The sequence below is a fragment of the Mchenga conophoros genome, linkage group LG7 (assembly GCF_057382185.1).
Source record: "Mchenga conophoros isolate Kocher_MC1m ecotype Shallow Benthic linkage group LG7, M_conophoros_male_GT1.1, whole genome shotgun sequence".
Classification (NCBI taxonomy): domain Eukaryota; kingdom Metazoa; phylum Chordata; class Actinopteri; order Cichliformes; family Cichlidae; genus Mchenga; species Mchenga conophoros.
The window spans coordinates 32,382,397-32,404,089 of NC_140532.1; positions in this window are offsets into that span (position 1 = coordinate 32,382,397).

Below are 21,693 nucleotides of genomic sequence, written 5' to 3' on the forward strand. Positions count from 1 at the left end.
TCAGCCACTGGCAGGGAGTGTGGTGAGGGGAGTTAGGTCTCCATACCTCAGAGAGCCTGAGATGTTCCCAGAGAGGTGGAGTCTAAGACCCAAGCTGACATATAGACACAGACGAACGCAGACACAAACGTGCATTCCTACCCCCATATACACTAACAAATACTCAGCACTCACCTGACGTGGGGACAGACACAAATAGACACTGTACACACATTCACACTCCCCAAACATACTCTATATCCCAGGCCCAGGTGCCCCTGCCCCCAGAGGGGCAAACTGGAAATGGCACCCCAGGAAATGTAACCCTTTTCTCTGGGGTGGAGGAAAGCAGCCCGCCTCCTTATCTGCAGTAGCAGGGAGGCCCCGCATCCCAGACCCCAATCCGACGGCCAGCACCTCCTCCCAGCCCCCCAGCCCTGACGGTTAACAGAACGGGGGTGAGTGAAGACCCCAAACCGCCCTAATTTTCTAATGAGATCTCAATTGGTAGTTTAACCTCTTATTGAATACAAAGTGATGTTTATTTTAGAAGTTATGGTCACTCTTAGTGTCCAGAAGTGCGGCAATTTGTTGTAATTTCTGCCATTTTACTTTTCTCTTCGATAGGTTTAGTGTAGTCTACCTAACTTGCTCTGGGTACTGTAATATGTGAATTTAATCTTAAATCCAAAATTCAAGTTGTTTGCTTACAGGAGAACAAGAAGTGCAGCAATTCAGTGTTGTTGTCGTGCTATCTGCCATATTTTGCAGACATTTGCTGTTGTGTTTATTCAAATCTTCTACAATAAAGACAACAGTTTTGCATAAGAACCATACAACACTGATTTCACTTTTTCAAAGCCCGAAAACGATCTGCCGTGACTAGTTATCTGCTGTGACTAGTTATCTGCTGTGACTAGATAGCTAGTTGGCTATTAGCTAAAACATATTGGTCCCTGCCCTTTCTTTTACGTTGGCAAGATGGTTACCACTGAGCGTGGGATGTGTACAACTTTAGCTAGCAGCTAGCAGCTATACAGAAGTGGCTTTCAGACAGGAGTGGATGGGATGTGTACCTACATGTCTTCTAAATAAACTGTTACAGTGTTGTTGAATTAGCTTGCAAGCTCATCTGACAAGCGACCTTTAGCAGTTTTTTCTACTTAATAACTTTTTACTTGAGGAAATTGCATACAATATTAAAACATTTTAAGGAAAAAGAAAAAAAAGAAAAAAGTTGTTATTTTCACTGTCAGTTGTTTGTTCTTTGCTAAATTAACTGCAAACAATCAAAGCCATCAATGTTAGAAGGACCAAAGTTTTGGTCAGAAACCATATCGGTGCTTGTTTTTTGGGCACTGTATACAGAGACAGGTAAAGTATCCAGATGTTCTGACCACCTGTTTTGGTTCAAATAAATTTGCCTCACTTCTTGCAGTGTTCTGACCATGTACAGTGATGAACTATTGATGAAAAGATGAAAGAAAGAACTTTCTAATGTTATATATTGATCAAAAATTACTTATGCAGCAAATTTAGGCCTCCTTCCTCCTCCCTGCTTCTCTTAATTCCTTTCACCCGCCAGCGTGGAGGCTTTTCTCCATCGAGCGCAGCGTAAACCTCCTGCCTTCTGTGGAATGACCTCGTTATTCATCATACAGAAACCAAAGAAAAGTTCATCAACTCCACTTAAATCTGATTCAGGGCAAAGTTTTTACTTTTCTCTTAGTTTGGGAACATGAGAAAGCATGAGAAAGAGGCAGTTGTACAACCATCCCGAAATGGTAAAGAACCACAAGCTTTATTTCATCGGATTTAATAAGGAACAAATTGGCTTTATTATAAATTGACTCCAAGATTAATAGATTGTCTGCATGGTTTTTATAACACTTAAGAAATGTAGGAGCAGATTGCTCACTATATAACATTCAATTTATATTTTATTATAATTTAATACAACTTTTAGTGGCCTCAGTACTTATTGCTTAATATACAGATGCTTTTATACTGTGCGGCTAATAAAACATTTTAATATATTATAAAGAGTTAATTAACCCTTCAATCTGAGATTTGTCTTAGTTTTTTTTAACTGACATGTAAACCCATAGAGTATACAACATCTAAAGTACACATCAAATATGATTCTAACAAACAAACACATGAAAAAACAAGCTTACCCCAATAATCTGGTGTTTTAGATTAGACCCCCTTTTACCTTAATTCTTTATGGCATAAATTCAGCAAGGTGCTGGAAACATTCCTCTGAGATTTTGGTCTGAGATTTGTCGGCTGCACATCCATGATGTGAATCATTTCAAAGGTACTCTACTCAAGAAACCAGTTTGATGGTTTGAGCTTTGCGACATGGAGTGTTTTTGTGATTTTTACTTCAAATTCTGACTCAACCTTCTATTGTCCAGTTTTGTTGAGCCTGTGTAAATTGTAACTGCGGTCTTCTGCTGCTAAAGCCCATCTGCTTTAAGGTGGGACCCACAGGTCACAGCTGTTGTGTTCACATAAACGTAAATGATGCTTCAGATGATTTGTGATACATCCAGTGCATCTGGATGTACTTTAGGAAAGTATATGTGGAACAAATCAGCTTATTTTCATCTTGTTGGAGTGACTTTAATCTGCTTATAAACCTGCTTATTACAACGATTACAGGGAAAATTTGCCATATGACATATTTTGTAGGGATCATGAACTGTGAACTGGCTTCCTCCCTCAAAAGGGCGATGTAACAGATCTCAGAGCTCAGAGAAGATTGCAACTGCAGGGTTTGGGTTATTCTGGTGGTCCTAAGCCTTTTAAATTCTGGCCATAAAAACATAACTTTTGTAATTCCAACTCCAAATAAAAAAACAAAACACACCACACCACACAGTAACTTTTATTTCTATGCACATCTGCCTCTGGGGAAAACACACACAGTCTATTTAGACCATTTCGCCTCCACACGTGTCTTCTGACCCTCCAGGGTTTTGACCTTTAATCTCTCCTCTGTGCATCAAAGTGTCACTGCATCAGTCTGAGTGTGTGTGAGCGTGTGTGTGTGTGTGGGTCGGGGGAGTTACTGGAAACGACCCATCTGTCCTCTTTTAGGACACACACTATCCCTGTGAGGATCCGTGCTGATATAATCCGTTATCTGAACCTCTAATCTTAAACCTAAACCAGGTCTTAATCTTCATTTAAAAATAAGACGTACTAAAAGGTCTAAAATAATGTTTTATCCTTCATTAAGTGATGTAAAAATTAAAACAACAACAAAACTGGTTTAGGCATTTAATCCTACCCCTAAGTTATCCCCGTGGAGGTTTTTCCCCCCCAATCTGTGTTTTGAATTCAGATTTAACCTTAAACATCTCACTGCAGCCTACTTACAGATCTTTATCCCTACAAACAGTTTTAAGTAGTCCACTTATACCCTCCCGTATCTTTCCTCAGAGCCTCCTGACAGCAGCAGCAGGAGCACATTTGAACATCAGAGCCGTCAACCTGCTAAATTCACTTTAATCCTGAGAAAGTATCTATGCATACTTAAACGTGGGACAAAGGCCTCTGGTGTCGACGTTTAAAGAAAGATACGAAGGAAAGTCGATCTTAAGTTCCGAGCGAGGAGATCAAAAATGAGTGTTTAGCTCCAACAAGCTTGGAGTTTGCTGTTAAAGTCGGTGAGGATGGGGAGGGAGAACAGAGAGGAGGTGAAAAATCCGAGGTTATATTTAAATTCATCCCCAGATAGATAAGATAGACCGCTATACTGGAACTCCCGTTTGATCCACCTTGGTCTAAGGAATCCGCAAAGATCAGGAGAATGAGTCTTGGGGAAAATGGTCACATGAAGGACTTGAAGCTTAACCTTGCTCTTGCCTTAGTGCTCCTTTTCCACTGCCATCGTCAACAGTACAAACAGTAAAACAGTAAATAGTAGTATAAACTATAATTTAGGCCTCAGGCACACAGGCCTAATGAGTGACTGGCACCACCCTGGCAACCATTAGTCACTAGGACTGGTTGCTGGCTGTCCCTGGGTGAAATTGGTTGCAAAGAGGCTGCTGCAATCATTAATTTCTGTGTAAGCCAAACTGCAGAAAATGCCCAACAGTGATCTTGGCCTCTAGCTGCAATTGCTCAGGGCTCAATCAGTTTCTTGTCTTTTCTTTAAGAAAAAGAAGAAGACGCAGAAAGCAGAACACAATAACGGCCCTTCAGCTCTGCCTTTAGCTTCAAACGAGTGCTGATAGAACTGAATGAACCGTGTTTTCCCCTCAGGGCTCACACTGCACCTGTTTGTGCTCAGTGCTGACACTTTCAGGAGGTCAGCTCACCAGCTGCAGGTTGTAGCAGACTGTCGAGGTTCCCCTCATTTCTGATGAGTTCTTCTGGATAAATATATAATTTGAATGACTTTAGCTTGAAAGACAATATTTAGTACAGAGCTCTTCTTTAGATATTGGCTGCCTTTTGTTCCCACGCTGCTTCAATAACGTTAAAGTTCAGGGAGGCCAGTCTTTGACTTATAGTGTTTCAATTGTGTGTTTTGTTTTGGTTGTTTACTGCATTGGAAGTGTGTTCAAGATCACTGTCATACTGAAAAGTGAAGCTGCTGCCAAATAGATGCTTTCCAAATGGTATATGATGGTGGATCACTGATGGTGCTTTTCTGCATGCACAATTTTAACAGCTTCCATACTGACAACAATTGAATAAAAAATGTCAAATTTGGATTCATTGCTCCATAAGACATACTGCCACTAATTCTTGGTCAAGTTCTGGTGTAATTTGGCACACTCAGCCTTCACTTCCTGTTTACCTTTCTTAAGAATTGCTTACTGACAGCCACCCTTCCACTGAGACCGTTTCTGATGAGGCTTCAGTAAACAGTAGATGCATCAACTGAAGGGCCAGATGCATCTCTCAGGTCCTGTGCCAGATACTGTTCAACTGCTGGAGAGGTTTTTTTTTAGGTCACTTCTTCTTTTATCCTCCACGTGTCCAGTTTCCTCACTGTTTTAAGGACAGACTGCACACCATGCTGAGATATGCTGAGTTTTCAGCTGATAGCCCTTTGTGAATCGCCTTGTTGGTGCAGAAATACTATTTTAGACCTGTCGAATTGCTATCTTTGGCACTTCTCATAGATTCAGTGAAAGAAATGAGAACAAATGATCTGTTTTTGTGACAAGCTGGTAGTAACAAAGAGCCTAAAAATGCAAGTGAAAATTGGTTCTTTGCTGATTTGTCTGTTATGTTTAGATACAACACTGGTTCCTCCCAAATTAGGTCAGTGTGAAGAGGCTTAACAAACAGACAAACAGAAATGGTCAGGTGTAAGGACTGGACTGAAAATGAGTCTAAAAGACCAACATCATTATCTGAAACATTGGCCACGTTTAATAGGCACATCCACTGTTTATTTTATTTCAACATAAAATAACCGTCCATTAAACGTTGTTTCTCAAATCTCAAATTGTTTTTTGCCAACAACGTTGGAGACATGTTGGTGTGTTTGGACTTTCTGACAGGGAGAAGTTTGTGTACAAGAACTGTGTTAGAAATATTTTGTAATTTGTTAAGAAAATAAGAAACAAACTAATCGGCCACAATGGAGACGGAAATTGGCTTTTTCTTGTCCTGTAATTGTATCGTTCGAGGAAACAACAACATCTGTCCAGCTGTCGTCAACTGCTACGACTACTATTGACTCAGTGTTTTGGTGATGTTTACCTATCACAGAAATAAGGAAAAATATAACAGGACCATTTTAGGAGATAAAGGTAGTTTCATACAGGAACTGGGCAGAAACAAAAATGTTATATTTCAGTGTGAAATGTTTCCCGGCTGTCTTTAGGATACAATTCAAACTTTCTGGCTAAATTCAAACTATCAAACTGAATCTGTATGACTTACGGTCCAGAAGGGTTCTGGAAACTGTTTCAAAGCTTTCTTTGCAGTCATGTATCCAAAGCTGTGTTCTTGGTTAACATCTCTGTGTGGACATGCTACACTAAGGTCCAGTGAAGCTCAGTTTACTGAAGGCTGAAACCTGTGTATGCATTTGTGTGCACATGTGCCACTGAGCAAAGCACCCCATCTCTACACTTACCTCCTGAATCATGGACCCCTTAGTAAAAGGCAGAGAGAGACAAACTGTTTCTCCCATTAAAAGAAGCATAATATATTTTTAAATTCTCCTTACTCTGAGAAAACCTCCCATGTCCCTGTTCACATCAGTTTCATGCTCCATTTCAAAAATGAGATCAATACATTCCCGTGTTTGATGTCTCAAAGGTGTCGGTACGATTCCGCTCTTAACCGCCGTGATTTGTACACCGGAGGGTATAACGATTGATCAAGTTTCCAAACTAAGAGCTGCTTGATGATAAATATTTTATATCCGTGCACGTCAATAAATGACTCCCCGACAACGCGTGAGTTGTTGCGGACTCGTTCTGGACGCAGACGATCTCAGCGAGGCTATCGATAGACTGTTTATGAGCAGCTGATGAGAGATGAATTGGTTTTGTGGTGTAGCATCCGCTCCGTGTGTCTGAGCTGCTGCTTATAATCACATCTCAGGTGATTGACAGGCGACTGGCTTCGCCCAGTGAGACACATATCAGGAAACAAACAAGGAAGAAAGGACCAAACTTTGAGGATGTAGAGTTGTTAAAGAGTCACTAATGTGGTGTCTTCTGGTAACAACTTTAAATTATAACATTGCTTTGCACATTTATTCAGATTAACAGATTAACTGTTGGGATTGTTGCAAATGGAACATGCATAAAGCACTATATAGAAATTCACATGAACTATTTGTATTCAGATTCCAGCCAGAACCTCGTAGATCTGAAACAGAAATTCAGAAACTCCTCCACAAATAGTAACACAGTTGCTGCAAGATGGAAATATGACACCTGCAGATACCAACATTTCTTTTTTATGTACAGAAATATAAGCAGAATACAACCTGTGGAGCTGAGTCCCATGCGAGTCACAGATGAGTTGTGCTCATTGGCACTGGAAATCTGTCTGTGTTGATGAATTAAATGGCAAACCCTTACCCAGCTCTCTGGGAGTGATTGCAGTGAGTCTGAGTGAGATTGGGATTGTGTGGATTGTGTGGGTTTGCTCCCACCAGGCGGACCTGTGCACCTTACAATCGAAAGTCATTGCCCTGATGTTGAGCGTGCAAAACTACCAATGTCTCAGTTGGTTACCAGAACTACTAGTAATTTCTAAAGCAAAAGAATTAAATGTTATCACCGGCCAACGGTCACAAGGATCTGGGTGTCCTGTTTTTACTCTAGTGTGCCTGAACACACCTTACTCAGCCTCCTCCTGCAACTCTCCCGGGAGAATATTGAGGATACATAATTCTTTCAGAGTGTCCTTGATCTTCTTTGGGCTCTCATCCCAGTATGAAACTCCTCACGTAGAAGCCGTCCAAATTTGGCACTTGGAGATTAAACTGCAGTGATTCTTCCTCTGACCACAACCTGACCCACAAAGCCCTACTGACTACACCCCGGCCACCTCTACCTCTACTCTGTTGCCTCGGGAGGCAACAGAGTAGAGGTAATTCTTCTTCACTGAAGACTTTTGAGTCACACTTACTGTAGTCTAGCTCCCCACCCAGGAACAATTTAGTTTGGAGACTCTGCCAGAGGCCCTGTCATTCATTTGTTTCAAATCCAGGGTTTTCAAAAACCTAGCAAGGATGCATGCGCATTTCCCCCCAAAATTAATTGTAAGCTACAAACCTAGTTCCTGGAAGCTTTCAGTTCCTTCCAAAAATACTGTAAGATATTTTTCTGACTGATATTTAAAAAAACTGTTATTATATATTGGAAATAAATTAAGGCCTTTAAAGTGGTGGTGTGGTGTTCCAATAACTTTTGGTGAGAAACACCACAGCACTTATTTTACAGAGGGCCTCTTAAATTGAAAATCCTTGAGACAAAGTCCAGAGGGAGCGAGGAAGCAAAGATTTATTTTCCCTCTGCTAAATGGCAAATGTCAATTCTATGATGCCACCGCATCTGAAACACCCTCACGCCAGTCTGTAATTTCACCTCAGCGTGAGCAGCAAACAACAAAACTAACAACAAACAATAACAAATAACAAACCGCAGTCAGCAGCAGACACATCGAGGAGAAGCGAGGTTGTCATCTGACGGCTGTAAATCGCCTCCAGAACAGATTCCTCAGGTCTATTAAAGCCGGAAGCCAAGCAGGAGAGACGGCGGCGTGCAGGATGTGACCGGCAGCAGCATCGACTGGTTAGGGCTGGAGATTGTTGAAAGAGGACGGATCGATACACCCGGAGCCTGGACAGACAGCTGGACGCTTGGAGAGGGAGAGACGTGATTACTGCAGGGAGAGGCAAAGAGAAGAGTGGAGGGAAAGAAAGAGGAATGAAAGAAATTCTGTTGTTTTTATTGTGTTTCTTCTCTCTCTCGCCCTTGCTCTGCTCTGGCATTCCTTGATGATCACAGGAATAATGCTGGGTTCTTAAAATTGATGGTAAAATGGAAACTGAACAGATTTTAAATTCAACATGTAATGCTGAATTTAAGAAACACGTGCAAGCATGAAGGTATCATGTCAATTTGCCTTTTGCCAGTACACACCTGTGAGGACACAATCAAAGTGAAAAGCATGCACCTTTGTTCAAATGTATTTGTATATTCTTTGAATTTAGACCCTCGTCTCTGCCGAAGTGGTGTCAGGTGTATCCTGCCTTACCAGCCTACACACTGGGCGGCTTTCTGGGAAGTTGTTGGGCTGCTTGTGAGCACCTCTCTGCCCTGAGGACAAAAAAACGCTGACACTATAAACAGCAACTGAGACACAAATATGCAAGTATTTTTCTGTTTTATTTTGTTTAGTGTTGAAGAGGATTTTACTTGTGTCAGTTTGAATTGGGCGGTTAGCTCATGTTATAGAATTGTTAGATGATCACTTCCTATATATGGAAAGAAATTATGAGTCAAGTAAAGTTAATTGGATTTTATATGAAGCTACACTGGTGGAAGTTTACATACACACCATGGGCAGAAATACCATGGTAATTTGGGACGTTTATTTGTGTCTTTGAGCTGTTGTTTTTCAACTGATTGTACTGATTGTTTAATGACTTTAAAAGACAAGAATTGTGTGGAAGGGTTTGAATTTATTTTGGATTTTCTATAATCCACACAGACTCTAATGCATACACGTGGTCAAACAAGACAAAGATTGACCTTTTAGGCCACAATGACAAAAGGTATGTTTAGACGAGTAAAGGTGAGAATAGAATAAGAATAGAATAGAATAGAATAGCCTTTATTGTCATTGTACAGAGTACAACGAAATTGGAGTGCCACTCCCTTGGTGCAAGTTTCAATAATAAATATAAATGTAAAATATAAAAAGTACAAAAAAAACAATCGTAAGTACTCAAACAATAGTATGTACAATATATACAGGATAGCAGCATTAATATAATGACAGTATGAATAGCAGCATAATATAATGACAGTGACGGTATGGAATAGGTTCAGTTGTTTTTGTGCTTATTTACTACGGTGATAGCTCTGGGAAAGAAGCTATCCCTGAATCTGTTTGTCCTGGTTTTATGTGACCTGTACCGTCGGCCTGACGGTAATAGTTCAAACAGTTGGTTGCTGGGGTGAGAGTGGTCCTTGATGATATTGCCAGCTCTGCTGAGGTACCGAGAGTTTGCAGTGACCTCCAGGCTGGGCAGAGAGCAGCCAGTGATCTTCTGGGCTGTGTTGATGACCCTCTGCAGTACTTTCCTGTCTGCAGCTGAGCACCCTGCATACCATGTTGTTATGCCGTACGTTAGGATGCTCTCTATGGTGGCTCTGTAAAATGTCACCAGCAGCCTCTCCTCCAGGTTGTTCCTCCTGAGCACTCTCAGAAAGTGGAGACGCTGCTGGGCCTTTTTAACCACCGCTGTAGTATTTGCAGTCCAGGAGAGGTCATCAGATATCTGCACGCCCAGAAACCTCATGGAGTGTACCCTCTCCACACAGCTCCCGTGAATGAGGCGTTAAAACCTAAGAACACTGTGCCAGCTGTCTAGCCCAGTGGTGCTAGCATCATGCTATGGGGTTGTTTAGCTGTCAGTGGTCCTGGTCAGTAAGTCAGAACTTACTGTTCTAATAACACTGGGTTAGGTTTACATATCATCAACATTAAGAGAGACCTTGCTTAATGACCTAAGCTTGAAGTGTGTCTGCAGTTCGGATTGCATATCAGGACAAAAAAGAAAAACAACGCCATGTTGTCCAATTCTAGGACTGTATAAATCGTTTTGGTGACACAGGACAGTTTGGTATAAAAGCACTGGCTAATCTTGTTGTTCTTCCATTGATATTTTTTACTGTTTCTGGAGTTTTTACAGCAGAGGTGGAAAATCCAGTGTTGGCATTATTCATGGAGTCACAACAGCCACATTAATGGGAAACACAACAGGTTGAAATAAACCAGAATGATCCTTTAAGTCCTGAGAGCACTGGATCATCAGATTATTAAGGATTATCCAGACACTAATCCAATTAGCAAACACATTATCCCCTCAGATTTGGAGCTGAGGGCCACTTCAGTGGGATCTGGACACAATATCTTAAAAAGGCATCCGAGCTTTGAAAACTTAAACTCCCTTTTCAAGTTGCACTTGCCTGGATATATCTTAGTAGCTTATAGGCTAGCTCTGGGTAAACTTAAACTCCATATCTGATGATTTCTGAGAAGAAAACTGCTTTAAAAGACAGTTTACAGCTAGAGTTATGTTTTTGTGATTTTGCCTTGTTGGTGATTGCTCTGTAAGACTTCATGTCTTCAATTACAAAAGTAGGGTTCACAACAGATGAGGAAAACAGTGCCACGTGACAAATTCAATTCAATTCAATTCAATTCAATTTTATTTATATAGCGCCAAATCACAACAAAAGTCGCCTCAAGGCGCTTCATAGATACAGAGAAAAACCCAACAATCATATGACCCCCTATGAGCAAGCACTTTGGCAACAGTGGGAAGGAAAAACTCCCTTTTAACAGGAAGAAACCTCCGGCAGAACCAGGCTCAGGGAGGGGCGGGGCCATCTGCTGCGACCGGTTGGGGTGAGAGAAGGAAGACAGGATAAAAGACATGCTGTGGAAGAGAGACAGAGGTTAATAACAGATATGATTCAATGCAGAGAGGTCTGTTAATACATAGTGAGCGAGAAAGGTGACTGGAAAGGAAAAACTCAATGCATCATGGGAATCCCCGGCAGCCTATGTCTATTGCAGCATAACTAAGGGAGGATTCAGGGTCACCTGGTCCAGCCCTAACTATATGCTTTAGCAAAAAGGAAAGTTTTAAGCCTAATCTTGAAAGTAGAGATAGTGTCTGTCTCCTGAATCCAAACTCCAAACAATGACTCAAGGCATTTAAAGTTTGGCACATGAAAAAAAAAAGGTTTTCACATCCCCTAGAAACCTTGCTACAATAGGACTATAAGGCCAGAATGTATCTGGGAAACTTGATTTGAAGCACGTATGCAGCCCTCGACGGGGCACCGATGACCTGGTAGATGTTAGATCCCAGACTGAGTGAAGTCACCTTGCTGCTAGTTTGATTTATTCAGGTGCCATACTTTATAGATACTTTAGAGGTTTGGACTTACTGAGGCTGGTTGTGTGTCATACATTTTTGTATTTTTGCATTCTGTGGTGGGATGTGCTGTGGGGAGGGTGGCTGGAGGTTTGTTTACAGCTATTTATCGCTTGTGATTGCACCTCGCCAGGCTGTCACTTTCTGTTCAAAAATCAATAAACAGAAAAAAAAGACCTGAAGAATTAATATCTAGAATTGTCTGAGACTGAATAAGCAGCAGGTTTTTTTTTAATAGTTTGAGCACAAGGAGGTTAAAGGGTCAGGGACAGGATGAATGGAAAAATAATGTTGGTAAGTGTGTGTTTGTGTGTGTGTTCCCTTAAGCTAAAGGACAGGCCTAAGGCTAGAACTCAGTCAGTGTCATGGACACACACACACACACACGCACACGCACACACACACACACTTGGACCAACACATCCTCACATGCACACACACACACCTTCTGTACCCTGCATGGCTGTGCCTCATTCATATTGCATTGATTGGACGGAGAGGAGCAGTGAACTGGAAGAGCTGTGTGTGTGTGTGTGTGTGTGTGTGTGCGTGTGTGTGTGTGAGAGAGAGAGAGAGACACTGAGTTTCAGACATTGGGATTGAGGACATTTTTTAAAAATTAAGGCATTTTGACCTGCCCTCGCTTTTGGAGATGTCCTGCGATTTTCTGTGTGGCACATGAGACTTGGATATAGAAGAATTAAAATATAATAGTGTTTTTCCACAATCCTATATTTCAGAACTGGCAACAAAAAAATTGCAAAAAAACAGTGACTTTGGCATGAGGACAGACTTATCTTACTGTAAACTCAACCAAACATGCCACAAAGAAGGAAAAAATGATGACACAGAAACAAAAACAACCACAGAGGCGCACAAAATGACCATAAAGAAGCTGAAAGCGACTCTAAAGAGCAACCAAACAACCAAAAAGAGGAGAAGTAATGCCCAAAGCAGAGACAGGATAACCACAAAGAGAAAGCACAAATACCCCAGTGGAAAGATGACCACAAACCAAAGTCATTTTTTTGTGGTCTCTGTCTAGCTGTCTAGCTCCTCAGCAGGAGGAGTCCACAGCATGATGCACGCAGCATCACGTGTCTTTGTGTCCTTTGTCATCTTCAAAGTCTTGAGAGGGAGATCTGTGCCTTAATGGAAGTGTGTACAGCAGGGCTGTGCAGAGATGTTTGAAGATGTTTGATTCTATTATTTAATTATCCACACTTAAAAACTCTTGCACCTAATGTATGATAAAGAAAACTGTTATAGAACCAAAACATTGCTATTTATTGCTGTTTTTATACTTGAGTAATAATTTAAAAAACAAATCAGATGGAACAGATGGAAGGAGAAGATGATGCTGCAGGAAAAGAATGATTTAATGAAGGCAGTGGTGAAAGAGAAGAAGGAAACAGGAAGGAGAAGATTATGGGGATGCTGGAGAAATTTGGGAATAGTCTAGAAAGTTAGAAACAAAGAGAATCTGGTCGATTTTCAAAATAAAAGACTCTTTGCTGCCTCCCTTTCAGGAAGCGTTGAAAGGAAGACAAAGATAGGAGAGATGAGTGCAAGGAAGGAAAGATAAGGAGGAGGGATGGATGGATGATGGATGGATAACAGAGTGGAAAGAGGTGAGAAGCCAATTAAAACAGTCAACGGGCACTTTGGATTCCCTTGGCAGCATCTCATCATTACATCACACGAACAGTTTACAGGCGAAGTGAGGCGGGCAGGCCGGGGGGCCAGACACCGAGCTCTTTGGTTGCAGCGGGAAACACTTCCTTGTTTGCCATAACGCCCTCACTTCCTGTCCGCTGAGACGTTTAGAGAGCTCTGTGTGTGTATATGTGTAGTTTTTATGTTGCATGTCTAATTTTGACAGCATGGGAATGAGAGTAAGTAATGGTCCCAGCAGACTGTGTATATATGTGTGACCGTGTGTGTGTGTGTCCAGAGAGTTCCATCCATTAGTGATAATGGGGAAACAGAGCTGCTATTAGCTGTTAATGGACAAACAACCACATTGCAGACTCTCTTTCTCCACTAGACGCATAGAAAGCCGAAGGATAGTGGTCGAAGCTGGTGGTTGTGAACTTGTATTTGCTTCTGGACCCTCTGTGATGAGCTGACCCACTTTAAGGACTTCCTCCATGAGTGCTGGAATGCCCCACTGCACATTAGTTACTCCATCTGTGCACCAAAACCAGTCCTCCAACCTAAACAGCCTTCTGATTCAACCTTCTGATCCATCCAGTCCCATTACCGTCCAGAAGGAAGATAAAGTAAGGGAATGCTTTAGCATCAAGATGGCTCAGCTTGAGGCTTCAGAACTTAACCAACGGATGATGTCATGATCGGTCACAATGGTTATTTACAGATTTAAAAACGTCCTCGTCGTGACCCACTTAAAGGTTTTCAGATCCCAGGGCTTCATGGCTGATTTGTTGTCCTCACAAAATCCAATAATTAGAACTTCAATCACATTCTAGAAACAATTTGTCACGGCTGCCGAGGCGAGCCGTGTGGATTTAGAAGGAGGACCCAAGATGCAGGCAGTGGATAAGATGCCGGTGAGTTTATTTATACAGGAGTGAGAAGGCAAACAGGCAAGAGGGAAGACAAAACTAAAGACCTGAACTGGGAAATCTAAATGACAAACCCGAGATGATACAAAAAGGGACGAGAGGAAGCGAGACGCGCAGGACACCGAGTAACACAGACTGACACAGAGGAACACAGACAAACCGGCAACAGGCAGGAAAACACACAGGGCTTATATACACAGGGTAGTAACGGGGGAATCGGCAACAGGAGGGAGACACAGCTGGGAGAGATCAGGGCTAACGAGACATGGGGAACAAAGCTGCACATACTAACATCAGACAGGAACAAGAACCTTCAAAGTGAAACAGGAAACAAAACACACTTTACTAAGACACAGACTAGACAGAGACAGACTTGACACTGACCAAAGGCTACTAAATGATAATCATAATCACAACAGTATCAGATCATAAATCATAATATAGAAAAACACCAAGATAACTGAAACACCAAGTACCAGAGAAACATAAAGGAAAATCCATGATGCAAAAGTACCAAAACATAATGAACTCAAAATACTGGGTCCAACGGACCCAGAACCGTGACACAATTCAAGCTCAATAAGGCAAACAGAACACACCCGTCAGACCAAACACAACACCGATGTTTATAAATATATATGCAAAAATGTTCATGTTTTCACATTTCAATACTATTTCATAAGTGTACACTGTAAAACTGCTACATCAAACCTTCATTTTCAGGTGGCAATTTTAAAAATCCTGGATCTCCCCCACGATAAGTGAGATTCAGGTGACTCTGAAAGTCGTGTGATGAATTGGCTACAACGTTTATACCAAATATTCAATTTTATTTATACAAATCCCAACAGCCATGGTCTCAAAGTCCTTAATATTGTAAGGTAAACACCTAAAAATATTATAAGGGAACCCCAACAATCAGATGACCCCCCCAATGAGCAAACTCATGCGACGGTGTGAAGGAAAAACTTCCTTTTAACTGGAAGAAACCCCAGCAGAACCAGGCTCAGTGAGAGGCGGCCATGAGCCGCCACCAGTTTGGGGTGAGGGAAGGACGACAGCACAAAGACACGCTGTGGAAGAGAGCCAGAGATTAATAACAAAAAAATTAAATACAGATAGGTGTATAAACACATACTGAGTGAAAAAGGTGACTGAAGAAGAAATATTCAATGCATCATGGGAATCCCCCCAGCAGCCTACACCTATTGCAGCATAACTAAGGGAGGATTCAGGGTCACCTGATCCAGCTCTAACTATATGCTTCAGTAGAAGGGAAGCTTTAAGCCTAATCTAAAAAGTAGAGATATTGTCTCTGTCCTGAATACAAACTGGAAGCCCGTTCCATAGAAGAGGGGCCTGAAAGCTGAAGGCTCTGCCTCCCATTCTACTTTTAAATACTCTAGGAACAACAATAGGAACAGCAATAACTGGAAGGAATCGTTTCCTGTATGTCGTTGCTGTGGAGGAATTTTATTCCATTTGTCTTTTCACTGATTAATCAATGAATTACATTTAATTAGCGGCACCTAGGAGCTACTTACCCTCTCAGTTCTTGTGGAAATGGTAAAAAGTGCAAGATTTTAATGAGACTTTATTTTCTTTCTTTCTTTTTTAATTGTTTTTACTTCCAACAAACATTCTTCAGGAAAAATCAGTTTTAGACACGTTTTAACAAGCGAACATACTTTTAAAAACAAAGGCAAGTTTGACTTTATTTAATTTTACTCAAGCTTAAAATCAACATTTGGTTTGCCTTTCACTTTATTACTCTCCTGCTGCTCCTGCTCCCCTCACCTCTTCTTCCTCCTGCTTTCCTCTCTGCCTCCCCATCTCTCCCTCTTTTCCACCTTCTCCCCCCTTCCTTCCCTCGCCCTCCTATTAAGGTCAGGATGGTGCTAAGTGTCTATCAGTGCTGATGAGGCTCAGGAGACTCCTTTGTTCTCAACGAGGGTGAAAATTTGAAACAGCCACAAGAGCGAATAGCATCAACCTCCCCCTCCTCCCCCATCTCCATCTCCTCATCCCTCCATCCTTCATCCCATGGCCCGATCAATCGCTCCCTCTCTCTAACAACTCTATTGATCAGATGCACTAACAACATCTTTCATTTATTAATTATGAGAGAAAGTCTTCCTGGGATTTCGCTACCTCAGTTTGTTCTCCTGACGACTCTCCCTCCTCCCCCTCCTCCTCGTCCCTGCTCCCTCCATCCACCCATCCCTTCAGTTGAAATCTGATTTCTCTCTGTTTTAATGCTTGTAATGTTTTATTTTATAGTGTATAAAATTGTGAAAGGTGCCACACTCATCTCATGTCCTTCGGTTGTGTCTGTAGGAGCAGAAAGAGAAATGTGTGGGAACCTTCGCATTTTAGAATTTAGGTTTATGAGCCACTAAATCACAACTTTTGATGCCACAAAGTAAACAGGAAATAAATCAAAACACGTCTAAACTCTACTAAAAACACTTCAGGCCCTTTAACCATTATGAAAACCTTGTTCAAGACCTGAAATGTTTAAATGACGAAATCAGTCCAATCTGTCATGTAAAACATGAACATCAGTGTTTTATCCTCAGTTTTATAAACAGTCTAAAAATTGATTTTGACCCAGAAGGACCCAGAGCCTGGTATCAACATTAAAGTGAATAGGAAACCTTGCCTATGCTCTAATTTGTTTTGAGCAGCTACCTATCAGACAGGGTGATACGGCCCCCAAAAGTTTAACCAAAATGCACTTTCGAAGTTTTCTTCAGCAAATGAACAGAAAACAGATCAAACATCCAGGGTAGCGACGTTACCTTTCCTCCGCATCACAGACATTAAACTTATTGAAAGGTACAGGATTAGACATGAGTACATCAGAAGGACAGCTCAGGCTGAGCAGTTTGGAGCCAAACCAAGAGAGTCGAGGCTCAGGTGGTGTGGGGATGTTCAGAAGAGGAAGAGTACATACATTGGACAAAGGATGATGAAGCTGGAGCTGCTAGGGAGGGGGAAGAGAGGAAGACTGAAGGAGGAGATGCAGAGGGTTAGTGTGATGGAAGAGGATGCTGGGTGGATGCTACGTGGAATGACCCATAAAGTGTTATTAAAAATAAAATGAGGGTTTTTAACTATAAGGAAATATTTTATATCAGAAAATTTCCTGGAAAATTATTTTTCTTTTAATTAACAGAAAGTGTTTGGCTAATGATCTGCTGTGTGTTTTCTCCTCTTCTTCTTCCTCCTCTGCCACACCAACCCTCTGCATCTCCTCCTTCATTACATCCATGAAGCTCCTCTGTGATCTTCCTGTTTTCGTTCTGCCTGGAAGTTCCACATTCAGCATCCTTTGTCCAATATATCCACCATGCCTTCTCTGCACATGTCTAAGAAAAAGAAGACAGAAAGTGTAGAGTGGGAGAAAATGGGGAAATAAGATGGAAATTTTTACTTTAAAGGGTCTGATTGGTACCTGGTAAGCCTGCTGGTTGAGAAACAGCTGATGGGAAGCTAGCTGGTAACAGTGCACTTCCAAAGTATGAGTGAGGGACTTGTTCACAAATAAATCTACCAGGTCAGTTCACTGTTCTCAGAACAGTGACAACAAAAATAAGTAAACGGGAAACGCTGATGAATATATCTGTGTTTTATATTTCCATCAGATTATTTCTGCACGAGGGAAACAGGATTTGTCCCATATTTCCATCACACTCGTGTCTCCTCCTCTCCGTCCCATCCGATCTATGTTGCGTCCTCCCGCAGCTGCATTTACACACTCGGAGAGTCTTCATTGATTGGAGGAGCGAGTGCTGACAGACTGACAAATAGCCTTTTTATTAACGGCCTGTCTGTGCCTGGTAGCCAGAGATCGCAGAGAAGAACAATTCAATTCAGTTCAATAGACTTTATGTCTCCCTGCAGGGCCATTTTCATTACAGGCATAAAAACACTGATTAAAGACAAAAAATAGACATCGCCTTTAGAAACCGAGCCTGGACTGAGCACAGAAAGGGTCTCCTCGTCAGGTTTACCTGCCTTTACCTGTTCTTAGGCATTATGGGTTTGTAGTTTATTTATAAAGGACTTGTAAAGGTTTATTAACAGTACAGTGTGTACAGTGAGTGATTTTTTGTTATGGTGCAGCCATTTTGATTGGCAGGTATGTCGATACCAAAGACTCAACCTTTCCCAATTCAAATCAATAAACTGGACCTCTTGATGGTGTTTGTGCTGCTGGTGCCTTTTTGAAAATAGATTTACTGTGAAGTTACTCTTTTGAATATAACTCCTCCTTTTTGCGTAAAGTTTTTTCCCTTTCATTTTAACATCTTTTCTATTTTTGACCAGCAAAACGATCCAGTGTCACGTTTCTGATCGTTTATCCTCCTTCAGGATCCACGTTTTCTCTCTCTGTCCCTCTCTCCTCTCTCTCCGGTGCCCTCTGTATCACCCGATCCCCTGGGGGTGCTGTCACACCATTGGTCAGTGACATGACAACCAATTAAGGACTAATTAATCAAGCTCCAGTTGATAGGTAATATCCTGAGCCACTCAGGGTGAAATTGTGTGTGTTAGCGAGTGAGGGTGCGTTAGAGAGAATGAGCTAAATGTGAAAGATGGATTTGAAATCACACTGCTGTTGTTTTTACTCTTTGCCATTTTTCTTACCAAACATATTCACCTACTCATTTAAGCACCGAACCCTGAATTAAAGCTTACATTTAAGAGCATAAGTAAGATATTTTCATGTAATTTTGTGACACAAGTACAGTAAGAGATGTTAAATTTCATGGAATTTGGTCAAATGAAATTTACTTGATTTGTTTGCATTCAGTTTGTACCAAACACATTTTTCTTAATGTTTAATTATTTTAATAAATAAACCTCAAAATTATTGCTTCATGTTTAAGAGGGCAAAGAATTATTATTATTATTTTTTTGTAGACCGAATGAAAGATTAATATAGCCTCAATGTTTGCAAAGTGAAGTCAGCGCAGGGGTGATTTAAATCTGCATTCTTTTTTTCTGACCACCAGGGGGCGACAGCTGTGCTTGCTTATGGGAAAATCAGTCACCTGCTTCAGTTTCATTTTGTAAATTTTAGTCATTCTCAATGCATAAAATAAAGCTTAGGGTGTTGTCACTAGCTAATGACTTTTGATTGATTTTGATTTAATCATTAGCCAACGTGCACGTGGTCTTAAAGTCAGATCTGCCCCTTTCTGCGGTTTTAAGACCACCAAGGTTCCCCAGAATGCTCAGTGCAAGGCTTCAACTGTAGCTAATAGCTGCCTTCTAGGCCTCGTCTGTTAGAGCTGTTGGGGCCTTTTGGAGCTCCCTGCCAGAAGTTTCTTCCTGTTATAAGGGAGTTCTTTCTTCCCACTGTCTCCAGGGTTTGCTTACAGGGGGATCATCTAATTGTTGGGGCTTTCTCTCTAATATTGCAAACGCTTGGCATGTCATCATATTTGGCTCTATAAAAACAACTCGATGGTGGCAAAATGCTAACTTTGAGGTATCCAACACCAATGAATCACTTAGTGATTGTACTGTGGGACTGCAGATGTGTAATACATGGACATCTTTGTACTGGATCACCAGATTTAACCAGGAAAATGATGCCTATGAACATTTGATATTTGTAAGGGGAATGTTTCCAGAGCTTCGACTCTCCATCTCCAGTTTGTTCAAATATTGAATAGTAAACACCCAAAGACCCGCTGAATATTTCTTATTGATCAAAACAAATCTCCCCATTTCTTCCTCCCAACAGATCTCAGCTTGCCTGTATTCTTGTGCGACTTCTTGTACTCGATAGATTGTCTATAAATACATTAGTGAGTTTGCTGTACATTGACTGTATACAGTACTGCTGCAGTCCAAACACATGGAGCCAGGATCTGCCCCGCAGTGAAACTCTGTCGGCCCTCTAAAAATAAATGTGAGCACTGTGGGGGGGCCCGGGGCCCTCAGGCTGACCGAATGGAAGTATTGATGAGAGCAGAGGAGAGAGAAACACACACACACACACACACACACACACACACACACACACACACACACACACACACACACACGGGCAGAGTATTAGAGCTGCTGGCTAGAGGCCACAGTAAACCTATTGATCCATTGTTGTTTTCAGCCCATCTCTGTACGCACTAACACACACAGATGCTGTTGTTGGGGGTTCTTTTGTTTTCTCTCCATCCATGCCTCCATTTTAACCTTTCTAACACCTGCATTCACAACACTCTCACACATATACAGCATAATAATCCCTCTATAATAAACTCACTATAATACTGATGTAGGAAACTGCTGCCTCTGGAAGGGCAGAATGGCTAATATGTGATCCACTTAACACAGAAGGAAGTCTCCCGTGCTGGCAGCCATTTTGAAATGAATCTGGGCAGTTACTTGGAAGCTCCTGTTAACATGAATGAGGATGACACAGAATTCAAATGGTCAGCGGAACATAAAAACTACAGAACATAATCATTAATCAAAAAGTTTGCCTATTTTCCACAAAATAAAGCACAAAAACCTCTTTCTCCCTTTGCAGGTTTTACTTGTACATGTGCATGCGTAAAGTTTTACATTACAGGTTCATTATCAGCTCCATCCAGAAATCCAGAAATGACCATACTGGTTTCTTGGACCAAACCATGAAATTCTTCCTGGTGCTGCCTTCTCCTGAGGAGTGGATGAAGAATGCAAACACTTTTGTTTTGAATTTTGTGTTTGTTTGTTTTTTGCAATGCCCTCAATGTGTAATAACCTTTACTTTATAACTTTAATTCTTACGTTGTCCAGTAACAAATCAAAATAAATGAAAACTTTTTTCAGAAAACTGAATTCTTAATTCTTATATTTTACAAGTTGTCCTTTAAAAATTCATATAACTCAATTCCATATGATAAATCTAGAGGATAAGATCCACCAATACAGGCTCGTTCATATGATAACACTTTTATTTTGATTCTTTTGAGATCAGGTCCTAGGCCAAGCACATTTTTCTTTTTAAGACCCGATGCAATTTTTTTCAAAAACATTTTTACAATGAACTAAAGCAGTGACAAAGTGGGCTTATTATCCCTGATTCTCTCATTTGGTTTTCATCCTGAACTCGTTTTCTCTCATCGTTAGTTAGAGAGAACTTAAACCGTAAAGTAAAGATGTTGATGGAGAAAAAAATAATCAGAAAATCAAAATGAATCAATGAAAGTTTGAAGTAAATGTTCTTTCTTTCCTCTCTGCTGATAATAGTTGACACTTAAGCTTTGGGTGGAAATAAGTGATGATTATTAGAGTTCAGGAAATTCATTAAGTTCGACAGAAAAAGGCAGAAATCACACAGACACAAATCTGTGTGTGTGTTTTGGTCTTGCTCACCCTCATGCTCTATTTGCACTGATTAAATCGCCCCGTTCCCATGCCCTCTCTCCCAGATAGGGAATTAGCACACACACACAC